Source organism: Oncorhynchus mykiss, unplaced genomic scaffold (assembly GCF_013265735.2).
Source record: "Oncorhynchus mykiss isolate Arlee unplaced genomic scaffold, USDA_OmykA_1.1 un_scaffold_156, whole genome shotgun sequence".
In the NCBI taxonomy this organism is placed as follows: Eukaryota; Metazoa; Chordata; class Actinopteri; order Salmoniformes; family Salmonidae; genus Oncorhynchus; species Oncorhynchus mykiss.
Window position 1 is genome coordinate 766,769 of NW_023493666.1, and position 14,982 is coordinate 781,750.

The following is a 14,982-nucleotide window of genomic DNA, read 5'->3' on the forward strand; positions in this document are numbered from 1 at the left end:
CAGTTGAATATGAAAACTTGTTCTCAACTAGCTTACCTGGTTAATAATAGGTGAAATTAAAAAAAATAAGAAACATTTTTTTCTTTCCCAGAAAGGGGATGTAGCTCAGTGGTAGAGCGCATGCTTCGCATGTATGAGGTCCTGGGTTCAATCCCCAGCTTCTCCATTAAAATTTTTGCAATGGCCCATCTCCTACTTTCCAGAATGTTGAAATTCTCAGCAGGAAACAGAGATGTGCTAAATCATTTGCTCTTGTAATCTGAAGAACATGTGTTCAATCCCTGTTCGTACATTTATGGAACAGAAGTGGCATGGTTGCCAACTTCAATTGCATCATTTTCAAAAACTGAAGTTCATGGGTTAGATGACTGTCCATACTTGCTTGTATTTAGAATTGCTGCTATCATTTCATTGCAGTTTCAATGGAGTGGTGTATATAAAAAGTACATTGTATTAATTGCATTTTATCTGCAAATAAAATGGGATCCAAGCTCAGAGGGGGAGTGCATGCTATTTTAGTATGAGGTCCTTGGTTCAATCCCAAGGTTCTCCACTGAGTATTTGTGTGCCAAATTCACATTACACAACTCCTACTTTTCAGAATGTTAAAATTCTCACAGGAAACAGAGATGTTATTTGTGTGCCATATTCACATTACACAACTACTACTTTCCAGAATGTTGATAAATATCTTGCAACATAGAGTGGCATGGTGGCCAAGCGGTAAGGCGTCGGTCTTGTAAACGCAAAGATCATAGGTTCAAATCCCATCCGTACCTTACTGAAAGATAGCTGGTACCATGGGAAGGTTATTTCACTGGAGGACTTTGAAGAAAAAAAAGTTTTCTCAAAATGGCAACCCTGCTATTATATAGTAAGGGCCTCTACGGTAGAGCTAATACTTGAAATGCATGCGCTCTGAAGTTAATTCCCAAATTCTTTGATGAGTATATTTAGTTGTGAAATTAGCTTTTGCACAACTCTACTTTCCAAAATGTTGACATTTTAAGAAGGAAATAGATGTGCTAAGTGTTGATAATGGGATATGTAGGAGGGCGAGCCGGTCAAGGATCGATTCAGACAAGGTGGTCTATTGTATGACAAGTGACAGTTTAATTATGAGTAAAGATATCTGGTACAACGTATACGGGCCCATTTCATTCGGTTCTTAAGGAACCAGCAGAAAAGAAGCCCCGCTAACAGTTTGCACATGTCTCATATACAGAACAGAAAGTAGGTTGATTCTAGAAGATCGGGTCTTCGGGTTGGTTCAGGCTGAGGTGTAGTCTTCTTGGATTGGCCCTGTTGGGCCGTCCGTCATCCCTCTGAGTCTTGTTCTTTGTCACACAATGTTCAGCTAAAAAAGGAGATTAGGTGTGTGCGCTGGTTTCTGCAAGTCAAGGCTGTCTCTTCCTCCCAATGTGTGGGTGTATGTCTTATCTGTGTGTCCTCGGCAGTTAGTGTGTGTAATGTGTGTGTGCTGTGTGTGTGGGTGTGGGAGCTATCCTGTATGGGACCTAACATGTTTTACTGTGAAAATACGTTGTCTCAGTTATAGCAATGTAATAGCAGTAGGCTGGTCACCTGCATAAGAAATAGCACTTCCTTACAAATCCCTCTCTTCACGTCTCCCCAGAGACGTGACACAACCTAACTAGATCCAGACACAAAAAGAAAACTTTTCCCAGAAGGAAAAGTTTTGTGATTCCCTCTCTTCACATCTCCTAAGAGATGTGACATAAACTAGGCTAACAATTACAAAGTTTAAAATACCTTCATGTTCTCCATTCGATCCCACTATGTACTAGATTGACTACCAGCCACCTAGGAACTTGCAACCCTCATGTCAAAAGAGAACAACAGCTCATTGAAAAACAGAACAAAAGAAAATGATGTGAATTTTAAGCCCCCTTTTTGACACCCACTAGGGTGTCACTCATTATCCCTTATTTCAGCAGTCATAGCATTTCATGAAAAGAAAAACAAAACCTAGTAGGCACTCTCAACCTCATCCTCAAATTCGGGCAGGTCATTAGCAAGCAGAGGAAACATCTGGGAAAGGGGGGAAGGGTCAATAGCTCTAGAGATAACCCTAGTGGTATGGGAACGGATACATGGAATGCAACAGCATCCACAGAGAACCAAAATGGCCGCGAACACCGAAATGGAGACCAAAATGGAGGAGACCAGGGTTTTATATTTACCAAAGGCACTCATCCAGGAGTCCCACATTGAGGTATCAATCCCAGAATGAGATTTCATTTTACCATTAAGAGTCCTCAAACCTTCTAGGGCTACGGTCAAGCTACCATCGGAGGCTGTGTTATTAGGGATGAAAGTACAACACTGTTCACCAAACATAGTGCAAGCTCCACCTTTCTCTGCCGGTAGCATATCCACTGCAATGCGATTCTGGAATGTATTCTATCCACATTTTTATTAACAGTGCACCACCAACAAATGGAGGACTCAAACCCAGCTGCCACCTGATCCACCAACTTGTACTCGTCAGGAACTCCCCTTGGGACTCCAATGGCGTCTATGTACGTCGGATCACCACTAGATGGGGTGGTGGCACGCCTGGAACGTCCCCTCCAATATTCAGGGTTCACCCTCTGGACCCTAAGGATGAGGTCTCCAGCCTCTGTAGGGTAGATAGAAACAGGCAAAAGGAGAGTAACAAGTGCACAGCTTCCAGTAGTATTGGAGGGTAATTTATCAAACAGGACAGTGTTGCCACACCACCACCCCACATCTGCTCTGGATATTGGCCTGAAACTCCCAACAATGTTGATTGTATCCAGACACCAATTCCCAGGAACCTGTCCCACATTAGTACCGCCTCCCGTCATTTTGACACAGGTGAAATGTGCCCTGGCAACCTTGTTGGAAAACAATAGTTTCCTAGCAGTAGATTTAGTCATGGGATAGACAGCATCCCAGGCAGAGCAATTACAACTGGGGTTATCCGTAGTCATTAATGGGATTAAACATGTTAGAGTCACATCTGTAACAGACTTCTTAAAACACGGTATGATGCAAGCAGCACAACACATCAATAATAAAAATACAAGAATTAGGGTCAGAAATCCAGTAACCACCATACCAGTGTACTTACCAAACCAGGCTCCCAACCAAAAGAACAGTCCAGACTCCTCCACCCCGCCATGGTCCTCATCTCAACAGATAGTGCACCAAGCCCATTAAAGGCCTTAGCTATACCACCATCTGGAGTGGTGTTATTAGGAATATACGTGCAACATTGTTCACCGAACATCTTGCAGACTGTCTGGCAACCCTAGATGTGGCCTCAAGCTGTTCAGACAGACCAGTGAGTGCATCACGGGGGTAATTCACAAAACGCTGTTGATTATAGTAGATATAACTGATCCATGCAGTCTGTCTAGCATCCACTATGGCTGGACCTATAATAGGTAGTAAGTGCCAGAGTCCATCATTCCTACCCAAGGCCTGAAACTCATGAGGAACCCCCACTGGCACTCCCAACAGGTTAGTGTGTATGTCAACTACATCCTCTGTCCATGGAGCACTACATCTATGTCTCCCATGGGATGGAATGTTTTCAGGTCCCCTGGATACAGAACCCAACAGCTGTTCAGAAGTAACATCAACAATGGTCAGTGGAATTATCAAACTGGTCAGAGCACACGTACCGTGCCAGTCTCCTCTAAGAATGGGTCTCAGTACTCTTTTGGGTCCACATATCCACCACACATCAGCCAGACCACTAGTTTGGTTTAGGCCTGTAACTGGACAAGTGGCATAAATGGTTATGTTACTGCTGCAATCAGCTTCAGGCAATCTCCCATAGTCCATGCCACTACCTGTACCCGTGATGCAACTGTAATTGCCCCCATATGCCTTAACACCCCAAGGGGCCCGATGAGGAGGTACTGTAGGAAACACAAGGCTCAAAGAGGAACAGAGGGTTGAATTGGGCTGAACCTGGTAAAAACCTCTCAGAATACACAACCACCCCTCTCCTTCTCCTATAGCAAATGGGTGTGTAGCCAGAACAAGTCTAGCATGACTACAAATAGTGCAGTCCTTTCTTCTCAGGGTTTTAGCTGTGTACCTCATATAAGACAGCCACAAATTGTCCCTACCATCAAAACCAGTCTCAGTGCCTAATTGATCAATAGCTGTGTAGTCTCTAACATTAATTACCTGAATGGGATTTTTTAACACAGTGGTGGTAGGTGGCAGGTTCGGTCCAGGGGTGGTAGAGGAGTGTGTCTGGCCCTGGTTCGTCTGGGACCTCTGGTTTTGGCAGCTCCCTAATAGAAAACACACCCATCGTGTCTGTCCCGGTCCTTTGTAGTCCGAGGGTGTAAGTGCCTGCATCAGAGAGCTTAATAGTTTTGATGGTTAGTAGGATTTCATCACCTTTACAAAGTTCAACAGTGCTCCCAGGTTTTCCCCATATGATGGAAAACCTATCCACCTTTGTGGGATCCCCTATGCTATAAGAATACCCTCTTCTCCAATCCTAGAATTGTCCCAAGTTGGTTATCGTGTAATCCCCATATGGACACCCTCCCCCATTACACAGGTACACTGACACTCCTGTAAAGCCCCACCCTCTCCCAGAGAACACATCACTAGCAAGAGCCAGACACATCTTCACTTCTATGAACAAAAACAGGGGTGACAGGACAGGGAGGGTTACTTCATTCGAGAGATGGCCCCCGGAATTCTGTTAATTCCAGTTCTCCTCTCGAACACTGTTTATTGTTCGACAGTGTCATGTGTCCTACCCTCCCCCGTGCGATATGAATCCGGGTAGCTCTTTCAGCTAGCTGTCACCAGGAGTCCTTGTATGGTCCCCCCAACAAGCCTCTGGGACTGGATTGAGTGACTTCACCTGTAGTTCACCTGTAATGCATAAAATCCTGGACATACAGGCTTGGTTAACAAACAGTTTCTCATATGTTTTATCTGATTATATCTTTAGTTTCTTATCCAATAGGCCCCATCCTATCCTAGACCACAATTTACCCATCCCCCTTTTGATACCTGGCTCTGCCCAGGTAACAACCTTACCTACTCTAAATAATGACTTAGGTAAGATTAGTATATTATCCTTCTGTTCTGACATTATCATGTAGGAGCGCCCCTTTCATTTTCCACATGTCCAATTCTCCCTTTTGTCTCCACTCAGTAACTGTTATCTACACATTCTGTTATCTTTGCTCGTCCTGGCTCCCTTTTAAAACTTCTCCTCTCTGCTCTCCAACCTTCAAGGTCTCTGCAGTGCAGGGGAGGGCTCTTCTGTCTGCCTTTTCCCCTTATCTGTCTGTAGCTCGTTTTCTCATGTTTCCAAATTTGAACTAAATGTCTCACTGTTTGGCTTTATCTAAACTCATGGATTTTTTTTTTTTAGAAAAACATGTCTATGGTGGCACTTTCTAAAGTCCTTATATAGGTTAATTAAACCCCACTATAATTAATTTACCTTAAAAAATAAAATAGAAAAAAAAAAAAAAAAAACACACCGTATTACCCATGACCACAAATTAAATATTCAAATGGCACCCCCTATATACAGGTGTTAAAACCAAACACAAATATCTCAATTTCTTCCCTGCCCTGTTGGCTCAAAATATGTCCCAAATACTTAACATGAGTCTACCATAAATAAAACTTATCCTAGCTAAATTTTCACACCACGTTCATCAGAGAAAATATATTGACACTATAATGTAAATTTCACTGCCTTTTTGTATTAAATTACCTTAATATCAGTATTACAAATTACCCTAGATTATCCATCCAAATGGCTTTCCAATGAGGCTGATCAGACCACAAAGGAAAGTTACAATGGAGGTCATAAGTCATACCACCCCTTCAAAGAAGTGTTTCTTACTATATTAAACAACATTCCTCTATCAAAAGATTTCACCTATTTAATTAAGACTCAGAAAATAAAAACGTATAATATTTCATATGTGAGTGTACCCCTTTAAGATATCTTGTCTCTGGGAACATGGAAATCCCCTTAAACCCAAAATGTTTGCTACAAACAAAACCTAATAATTATAATAATACCTTCAAATAATTTGTTTTAAATTTCCTCAATGTTTCATGTAACTCATTCAGTCTTTAAAGGATTGTCTCCCCAAAATGCTTTATACCCTGCCAATAAACTCACACAATTGTGATAAACGTGCACTGTCCCTTTAACATAAAATAATATCAGCCTGCAATCCACTCTGCGGGCCTTTCATTGTTCCCCATAATGAAAACAGATTCTAATGTTAGTATACCTTAACCTCCTGTTTAATTTCAGTGGTGTTATCTGAACAATCAAACCAAAATCAATAACCGGGAAGTACTTGTGTAAATTAATTAAGAACAAAATAAATCTACCTTATTTCTCAGCACTTGGTTAGAACATCACTCCCGTTTTACATCGACCACACCCTTCGCCCCGTCCCTAGTGTATATCTTATCTATTATTCAGTGGCTCAATTAATGTTTAACGTAAGTATGTTCAGATGTTGATTATGTAATTCTACAATATTAGTATAGTTCAAACCTCATAATATAAATCTACACACAGAATTTTACGTTAATAGAGTTTAACACTTTTTCCAACAGTCATGCACACGCCCTCAATATTCTATGATATAACTCTCATCAGCAAGCCTGCGACTTTTTCAACATTCTCACCGGTACCAGCTCCAACTGAAATACCTAATGTACCACACTCGCTTGGTCCCCGACCTCATTCATACCGATATTAGTTCCCGACTGAATATCAAGCGTATTTCATGCACACGATTTGAGTCTCACAAATCTTCATTTACGCCAGTAAGCTTCAACTTACACCATACACACACAAATCTTCACTCACCCCAGCAAGCAGACCAGTGGGAGACACAATGGCCCCGCCTTCTGTCCATTCTCTGTACAGCTTCTCACCCCGTCTCTTCCACTCCTTACCCTCTCTGCCTTCATTCAATTCTAGAGTGGTCTCCTCGATAGCCCAAGTTCCTATTTTTTAGTTCCGCTTCTGCTCTTTCTCTCTGTTTAGTCCCTTGATTCTTAAATAAACGGCTCTTGTTTCTTTCTACCTCCTTGTCTCTAGCCTCCTGCAACGTCTCTCTTAACCCACATTCCATTGTTTTCAACTGGGCCCCTGTTGGCGGCCCCCCTCCTAGATAACCTGCTTGTGTCCATCTTAACTTCAATCCTTCCCAAACCTTCTTTATTGACTTCCACTGTTCCTTTCCTCCTGACCTATCTTGCATACGTTGATCTAGAAAATCATTGAATTTTAATTTTGGAGGTTGCGGAGTCGCCATTTTAGTTTAATAATAGTTACGTGTTTTTAGAAATATTTTGTACACTCTCTGGATATACTTAGCCCGCCACTGGTTCGCGCCAGTGATGTATTCTTAGGAGACACTATTACTCATACTCTGTCTTAACTCAGAGCTTCTCCGTCATAAATCCAGAATTTTCGGCAATAATGTTTTAATGATTAAACACGAGCCCCCAATTCAGGAAATGATCTTCAACATTAATGTTTTAACAATTTGGATAATATATATATATATATTTTTTTTTTTAGAATTTAGGAAATACTTTTTCCACAATAATTTTAAATATTGGTAATGATATCAGGGACTTGTGAAACGCCGTTTACATTTAGTCTATAGTCAACACACAAATATTCTTACATGGACATAGTCTTAAACAAAATTGATCAATTAGAACATCTTATTCTATGACATCGCACATTAGTACATTTATCACATTCATTCTGGCCACAACACAAAGCGGACTTTTCAGTCCAACATACATTAATCTATTGTAGACACCTCACCGGACACAGCCGGCTATTGGATTTTAACCTCACCGGACACAGCCTGGCTATTGGTTATCACTACGCCTAATTGGAGTTTCTATATACTACTTTTGCAGACGCACGACCGGTCACTAGCCGGACTATCAGTAGCAACTCTGGTCACGCCCTTTTTCAGACGCCCGACCGGTCACTAGCCGGACAATCGGTAGCAACTCTGGTCACGTCTATGTTCAATTATAGATCACCTTACCGGACTCAAGCCGGACCGGTCACTAGCCGGACTATCGGTAGCACTCTATAATGACTATTTTATCCCTTACCGGTGTCTGCCACCGGACCGTTCGCAAGCCGGACTATCAGAATATTCTACGTTGTAAGTTAATTTAGGTCTACTTCTAAATATCCCTTACCGGTGTCTGCCACCGGACCGTTCTCAAGCCGGACTATCGGAATATTCTAACTACTACTCATCCCTTACCAGTGTCTGCCACCGGACCGTTCTCATGCCGGACTATCGGGATATTCTAATTACCACATATGTTTACTTCACTGTCAATTTCAAGTCCATTATTTATGTAAAATTTACACAAAAATTCTTACCCACACTCGGTACTACTGATCGTAATTTGGTATGACTATTCGACAATATGCAAAGTTTGATAAAACAGGTTTTGCTTACCTTATTTTGTGGTCGACCAGAGATCAGTTTCCCGAGTTGAGCAGAATTGTTGTCCACCCCCGAATGGTTTTCACCTGTCCTCCGGGAACCGTCCTTTCACCAACTCGCCCCCTCACACCCACATCAACCACTCTGGACTGGGTCGTTAGTAAACCATCTCTCTGCTACCAAGTTTCTGTTGATAATGGGATATGTAGGAGGGTGAGCCGGTCAAGGATCGATTCAGACAAGGTGGTCTATTGTATGACAAGTGACAGTTTAATTATGAGTAAAGATATCTGGTACAACGTATACGGGCCCATTTCATTCGGTTCTTAAGGAACCAGCAGAAAAGAGCGCAGATAACAGAGTGCATGTATGTTATATACAGTACAGAAAGTAGGTTGATTCTAGAAGATCGGGTCTTCGGGTTGGTTCAGGCTGAGGTGTAGTCTTCTTGGATTGGCCCTGTTGGGCCGTCCGTCATCCCTCTGAGTCTTGTCGTGTCGTTCCTTGTCACACAATGTTCAGCTAAGAAGGAGATTAGGTGTGTGCGCTGTCCTCAGTCACACAATGTTCGGCTAGAAAGGAGATTAGGTGTGTGCGCTGGTTTCTGCAAGTCAAGGCTGTCTCTTCCTCCCAATGTGTGGGTGTATGTCTTATCTGTGTGTCCTCGGCAGTTAGTGTGTGTAATGTGTGTGTGCTGTGTGTGTGGGTGTGGGAGCTATCCTGTATGGGACCTAACATGTTTTACTGTGAAAATACGTTGTCTCAGTTATAGCAATGTAATAGCAGTAGGCTGGTCACCTGCATAAGAAATAGCACTTCCTTACACTAGCTTTCCTCATTCAGATAGGTTCACAATTTTGATGTCTGTTGTTGCTAAGCAACGTCTGTTTGATGTCATATCGGAGAATATGGAGTAGAAGGTGTTGCCTCGTGGATAAGGCGTCTTACTTCGAAACAGAAAATTGAGGTTTTGAGGCATTTTCGTGGTCGTTTAATTTAATTAAATCTGCTAATATGGACATGTTTGCAATTTCCCGAAATAAGGCATTGGTCTTGTTTCTTTGAAAGGCTTGGACATTGTTATTCATCTTTAATAATCCAATATTGCAAGGCCTGTGAATTATTGTGTCTGATTCTGCATCGCAAGATTGAGGGAAAAGGTATCTTCTTGTTAAATATCACTAGCTTTCCTCATTCGGACAGGTTCACAACTTTGATGTCTACTGTTGCATAGCAAAGTCTGTATGATGTCAAATAGGGTCGTTTAATTTCATTAGCTCAGCTAATTCGTACATGTTTGCAATTTCCCTAAATAAGGCATTGGTCTTGTTGCTTTGAAAAGCTTGGACATTGTTGTTCAACTTTAATAATCTAAGATTTCAAGGCCTGAGAATTATTGTGTCTGAATCTGCATCGAAAGATTGAAGGAAAGAATATCTTTGTACTTGTTAAAAATCACTAGCTTTCTCATTCGGACAGGTTCACAATTTTTATGTCTATGGTTGCATAGCAAAGTCAGTATAATGTCAAATAGGGCTGTGTCACATAGACTGCGTGGCCTAATGGATGAGGCGTCTTTTTTTCGAATCAGAAGATTGAGGGTTCGAATCCCTTCGTGGTTGTTTAATTTCATTAGCTCAGCTAATTTGAACATGTTTGCAACTTCCCGAAATAAGGCATTGGTCTTGTTGCTTTGAAAAGCTTGGACATTGTTGTTCAACTTCAATAATCTAAGACTGCAAGACCTGAGAAATATTATGTCTGATTCGGCATCGCAAGATTGACGGACATAGTCTTTTCGTACTTGTAAAATATCACTAGCTTTCCTCATTCGGATAGGTTCACAATTTTGATGTCTGTTGTTGCTAAGCAATGTCTGTTTGATGTCATATCGGAGAATATGGAGTAGAAGGTGTTGCCTCGTGGATAAGGCGTCTTACTTCAAAACAGAAAATTGAGGTTTTGAAGCATTTTCGTGGTCGTTTAATTTCATTAAATCTGCTAATATGGACATGTTTGCAATTTCCCGAAATAAGGCATTGGTCTTGTTTCTTTGAAAGGCTTGGACATTGTTATTCATCTTTAATAATCTAATATTGCAAGGCCTGAGAATTATTGTGTCTGAATCTGCATCGCAAGATTGAAGGAAAGAGTATCTTTGTACTTGTTAAAAATCACTAGCTTTCCTCATTCAGATAGGTTCACAATTTTGATGTCTGTTGTTGCTAAGCAACGTCTGTTTGATGTCATATCGGAGAATATGGAGTAGAAGGTGTTGCCTCGTGGATAAGGCGTCTTACTTCGAAACAGAAAATTGAGGTTTTGAGGCATTTTCGTGGTCGTTTAATTTCATTAAATCTGCTAATATGGACATGTTTGCAATTTCCCGAAATAAGGCATTGGTCTTGTTTCTTTGAAAGGCTTGGACATTGTTATTCATCTTTAATAATCTAATATTGCAAGGCCTGTGAATTATTGTGTCTGATTCTGCATCGCAAGATTGAGGGAAAAGGTATCTTCTTGTTAAATATCACTAGCTTTCCTCATTCAGATAGGTTCACAATTTTGATGTCTGTTGTTGCTAAGCAACGTCTGTTTGATGTCATATCGGAGAATATGGAGTAGAAGGTGTTGCCTCGTGGATAAGGCGTCTTACTTCGAAACAGAAAATTTAGGTTTTGAGGCATTTTCGTGGTCGTTTAATTTAATTAAATCTGCTAATATGGACATGTTTGCAATTTCCCGAAATAAGGCATTGGTCTTGTTTCTTTGAAAGGCTTGGACATTGTTATTCATCTTTAATAATCCAATATTGCAAGGCCTGTGAATTATTGTGTCTGATTCTGCATCGCAAGATTGAGGGAAAAGGTATCTTCTTGTTAAATATCACTAGCTTTCCTCATTCGGACAGGTTCACAACTTTGATGTCTACTGTTGCATAGCAAAGTCTGTATGATGTCAAATAGGGTCGTTTAATTTCATTAGCTCAGCTAATTCGTACATGTTTGCAATTTCCCTAAATAAGGCATTGGTCTTGTTGCTTTGAAAAGCTTGGACATTGTTGTTCAACTTTAATAATCTAAGACTGCAAGGCCTGAGAATTATTGTGTCTGAATCTGCATCGCAAGATTGAAGGAAAGAGTATCTTTGTACTTGTTAAAAATCGCTAGCTTTCCTCATTCAGATAGGTTCACAATTTTGATGTCTGTTGTTGCTAAGCAACGTCTGTTTGATGTCATATCGGAGAATATGGAGTAGAAGGTGTTGCCTCGTGGATAAGGCGTCTTACTTCGAAACAGAAAATTGAGGTTTTGAGGCATTTTCGTGGTCGTTTAATTTCATTAAATCTGCTAATATGGACATGTTTGCAATTTCCCGAAATAAGGCATTGGTCTTGTTTCTTTGAAAGGCTTGGACATTGTTATTCATCTTTAATAATCTAATATTGCAAGGCCTGTGAATTATTGTGTCTGATTCTGCATCGCAAGATTGAGGGAAAAGGTATCTTCTTGTTAAATATCACTAGCTTTCCTAAATTCGGACAGGTTCACAACTTTGATGTCTACTGTTGCATAGCAAAGTCTGTATGATGTCAAATAGGGTCGTTTAATTTCATTAGCTCAGCTAATTCGTACATGTTTGCAATTTCCCTAAATAAGGCATTGGTCTTGTTGCTTTGAAAAGCTTGGACATTGTTGTTCAACTTTAATAATCTAAGACTGCAAGGCCTGAGACTTATTGTGTCTGAATCTGCATCGCAAGATTGAAGGAAAGAGTATCTTTGTACTTGTTAAAAATCACTAGCTTTCCTCATTCAGATAGGTTCACAATTTTGATGTCTGTTGTTGCTAAGCAACGTCTGTTTGATGTCATATCGGAGAATATGGAGTAGAAGGTGTTGCCTCGGGGATAAGGCATCTGACTTCGAATCAGAAGATTGAGGGTTCGAGTCCCTTCGTGGTTGTTTAACTTCTTTACCTCAGCTAATTTGAATATGAAAACTTGTTCTCAACTACCTTACCTGGTTAATAATAGGTGAAATTAAAAAAAATAAGAAACATTTTTTTCTTTCCCAGAAAGGGGATGTAGCTCAGTGGTAGAGCGCATGCTTCGCATGTGTGAGGTCCTGGGTTCAATCCCCAGCTTCTCCATTAAAATTTTTGCAATGGCCCATCTCCTACTTTCCAGAATGTTGAAATTCTCAGCAGGAAACAGAGATGTGCTAAATAATTTGCTCTTGTAATCTGAAGAACATGTGTTCAATCCCTGTTCGTACATTTATGGAACAGAAGTGGCATGGTTGCCAACTTCAATTGCATCATTTTCAAAAACTGAAGTTCATGGGTTAGATTAGATGACTGTCCATACTTGCTTGTATTTAGAATTGCTGCTATCATTTCATTGCAGTTTCAATGGAGTGGTGTATATAAAAAGTACATTGTATTAATTGCATTTTATCTGCAAATAAAATGGGATCCAAGCTCAGAGGGGGAGTGCATGCTATTTTAGTATGAGGTCCTTGGTTCAATCCCAAGGTTCTCCACTGAGTATTTGTGTGCCAAATTCACATTACACAACTCCTACTTTCCAGAATGTTAAAATTCTCACAGGAAACAGAGATGTTATTTGTGTGCCAAATTCACATTACACAACTACTACTTTCCAGAATGTTGATAAATATCTTACAGCATAGAGTGGCATGGTGGCCAAGCGGTAAGGCGTCGGTCTTGTAAACCGAAGATCATGGGTTCAAATCCCATCCGTGCCTTACTGAAAGATAGCTGGTACCATGGGAAGGTTCTTTCACTGGAGGACTTTGAAGAAAAAAAAGTTTTCTCAAAATGGCAACCCTGCTATTATATAGTAAGGGCCTCTACGGTAGAGCTAATACTTGAAATGCATGCGCTCTGAAGTTAATCCCCAAATTCTCTGATGAGTATATTTAGTTGTGAAATTAGCTTTTGCACAACTCTACTTTCCAGAATGTTGACATTTTAAGAAGGAAATAGATGTGCTAAGTCATCTGTTTTTGTAAACTGAAGCACATGGGTTCAATCCTAGGTTCAAGCCTTGTTCGACATTTATGGAAGCTAGATGATATTATGGAAATGTACTTTCATTAGAACAGTGTAAAGAATTGTATTGATATGGCCACTACGACCTGTATGCTCTAGTCGGCTGGCCCTCGCTACATATTCGTCGCAAGACCCACTGGTTCCAGGTCATCTTTTTAGTCTATGCTAGGTAAAGCTCCGCCTCATCTCAGCTCACTGGTCACGATAACAACACCCACCCGTAGCACGCGCTCCAGCAGGTATATCTCACTGGTCATCCCCAAAGCCAACACCTCCTTTGGCCGCCTTTTCTTCCAGTTCTCTGCTGACAATGACTGGAACGAATTGCAAAAATCGCTGAAGCTGGAGACATATTTCCCTCACTAACTTTCAGTGTTGCCAACTTAGCGACTTAGTCGCTGTATTTAGCAAGTATTCAGACCCCTCTGAATACTTGCAGACATTTTCATTTTACTCACCTTTTGTCTCTTCCACAATGTTATTCCTCACTCCTACAGTGACCATCACAATTGCATGCACATGGACAATTATGCAATTTAGGTGATGACATCATTTAGCAACTTCTAGCGACTTTTAGGACAGCCAATAGCTACTTTCCTTACTGAGGTGTTGGCAACACTGCTAACTTTAAACATCGGCTATCTGAGCAGCTAACTGATCGCTGCAGCTGTACAAAGCCCATCTGTAAATAGCCCACCCAATCTACCTACCTCATCCCCATATTGTTTTAATATACTTTCTGCTCTTTGCACACCAGTATTTCTACTTGCACATCATCATCTGCTCATCTATCACTCCAGTGTTAATTTGCTAAATTGTAAATACTTCGATACTATGGCCTATTTATTGCCTTACCACCATTTGCACGCACTGTATATAGACTTTCTTTTTTTTCTTCTATTGTGTTATTGACTGTACGCTTGTTTATTCCATCTGTAACTCTGTGTTGTTGTTTGTGTTGCGCTGCTTTGCTTTATCTTGGCCAGGTCGCAGTTGAATATGAAAACTTGTTCTCAACTAGCTTACCTGGTTAATAATAGGTGAAATTAAAAAAAAAAAGAAACATTTTTTTCTTTCCCAGAAAGGGGATGTAGCTCAGTGGTAGAGCGCATGCATCGCATGTATGAGGTCCTGGGTTCAATCCCCAGCTTCTCCATTAAAATTTTTGCAATGGCCCATCTCCTACTTTCCAGAATGTTGAAATTCTCAGCAGGAAACAGAGATGTGCTAAATCATTTGCTCTTGTAATCTGAAGAACATGTGTTCAATCCCTGTTCGTACATTTATGGAACAGAAGTGGCATGGTTGCCAACTTCAATTGCATCATTTTCAAAAACTGAAGTTCATGGGTTAGATTAGATGACTGTCCATACTTGCTTGTATTTAGAATTGCTGCTATCATTTCA

At 40.7% G+C, this 14,982-nt stretch overlaps 4 non-coding genes across 4 annotated transcripts; all 4 read left to right on the top strand.

The window, feature by feature from the left end:
- Positions 1–94: 94 nt before the first annotated feature.
- trnaa-cgc lies at positions 95–166 on the top strand. The gene has a single exon. It is a non-coding gene; the product is annotated as a tRNA-Ala (tRNA).
- A 12,414-nt stretch (positions 167–12,580) lies between these two features.
- On the top strand, positions 12,581–12,652 carry trnaa-cgc. The gene has a single exon. It is a non-coding gene; the product is annotated as a tRNA-Ala (tRNA).
- Positions 12,653–13,197: 545 nt separating this feature from the next.
- trnat-ugu lies at positions 13,198–13,269 on the top strand. Its single transcript has one exon. It is a non-coding gene; the product is annotated as a tRNA-Thr (tRNA).
- A 1,391-nt stretch (positions 13,270–14,660) lies between these two features.
- On the top strand, positions 14,661–14,732 carry trnaa-cgc. Its single transcript has one exon. It is a non-coding gene; the product is annotated as a tRNA-Ala (tRNA).
- The last annotated feature ends 250 nt before the right edge of the window (positions 14,733–14,982 follow it).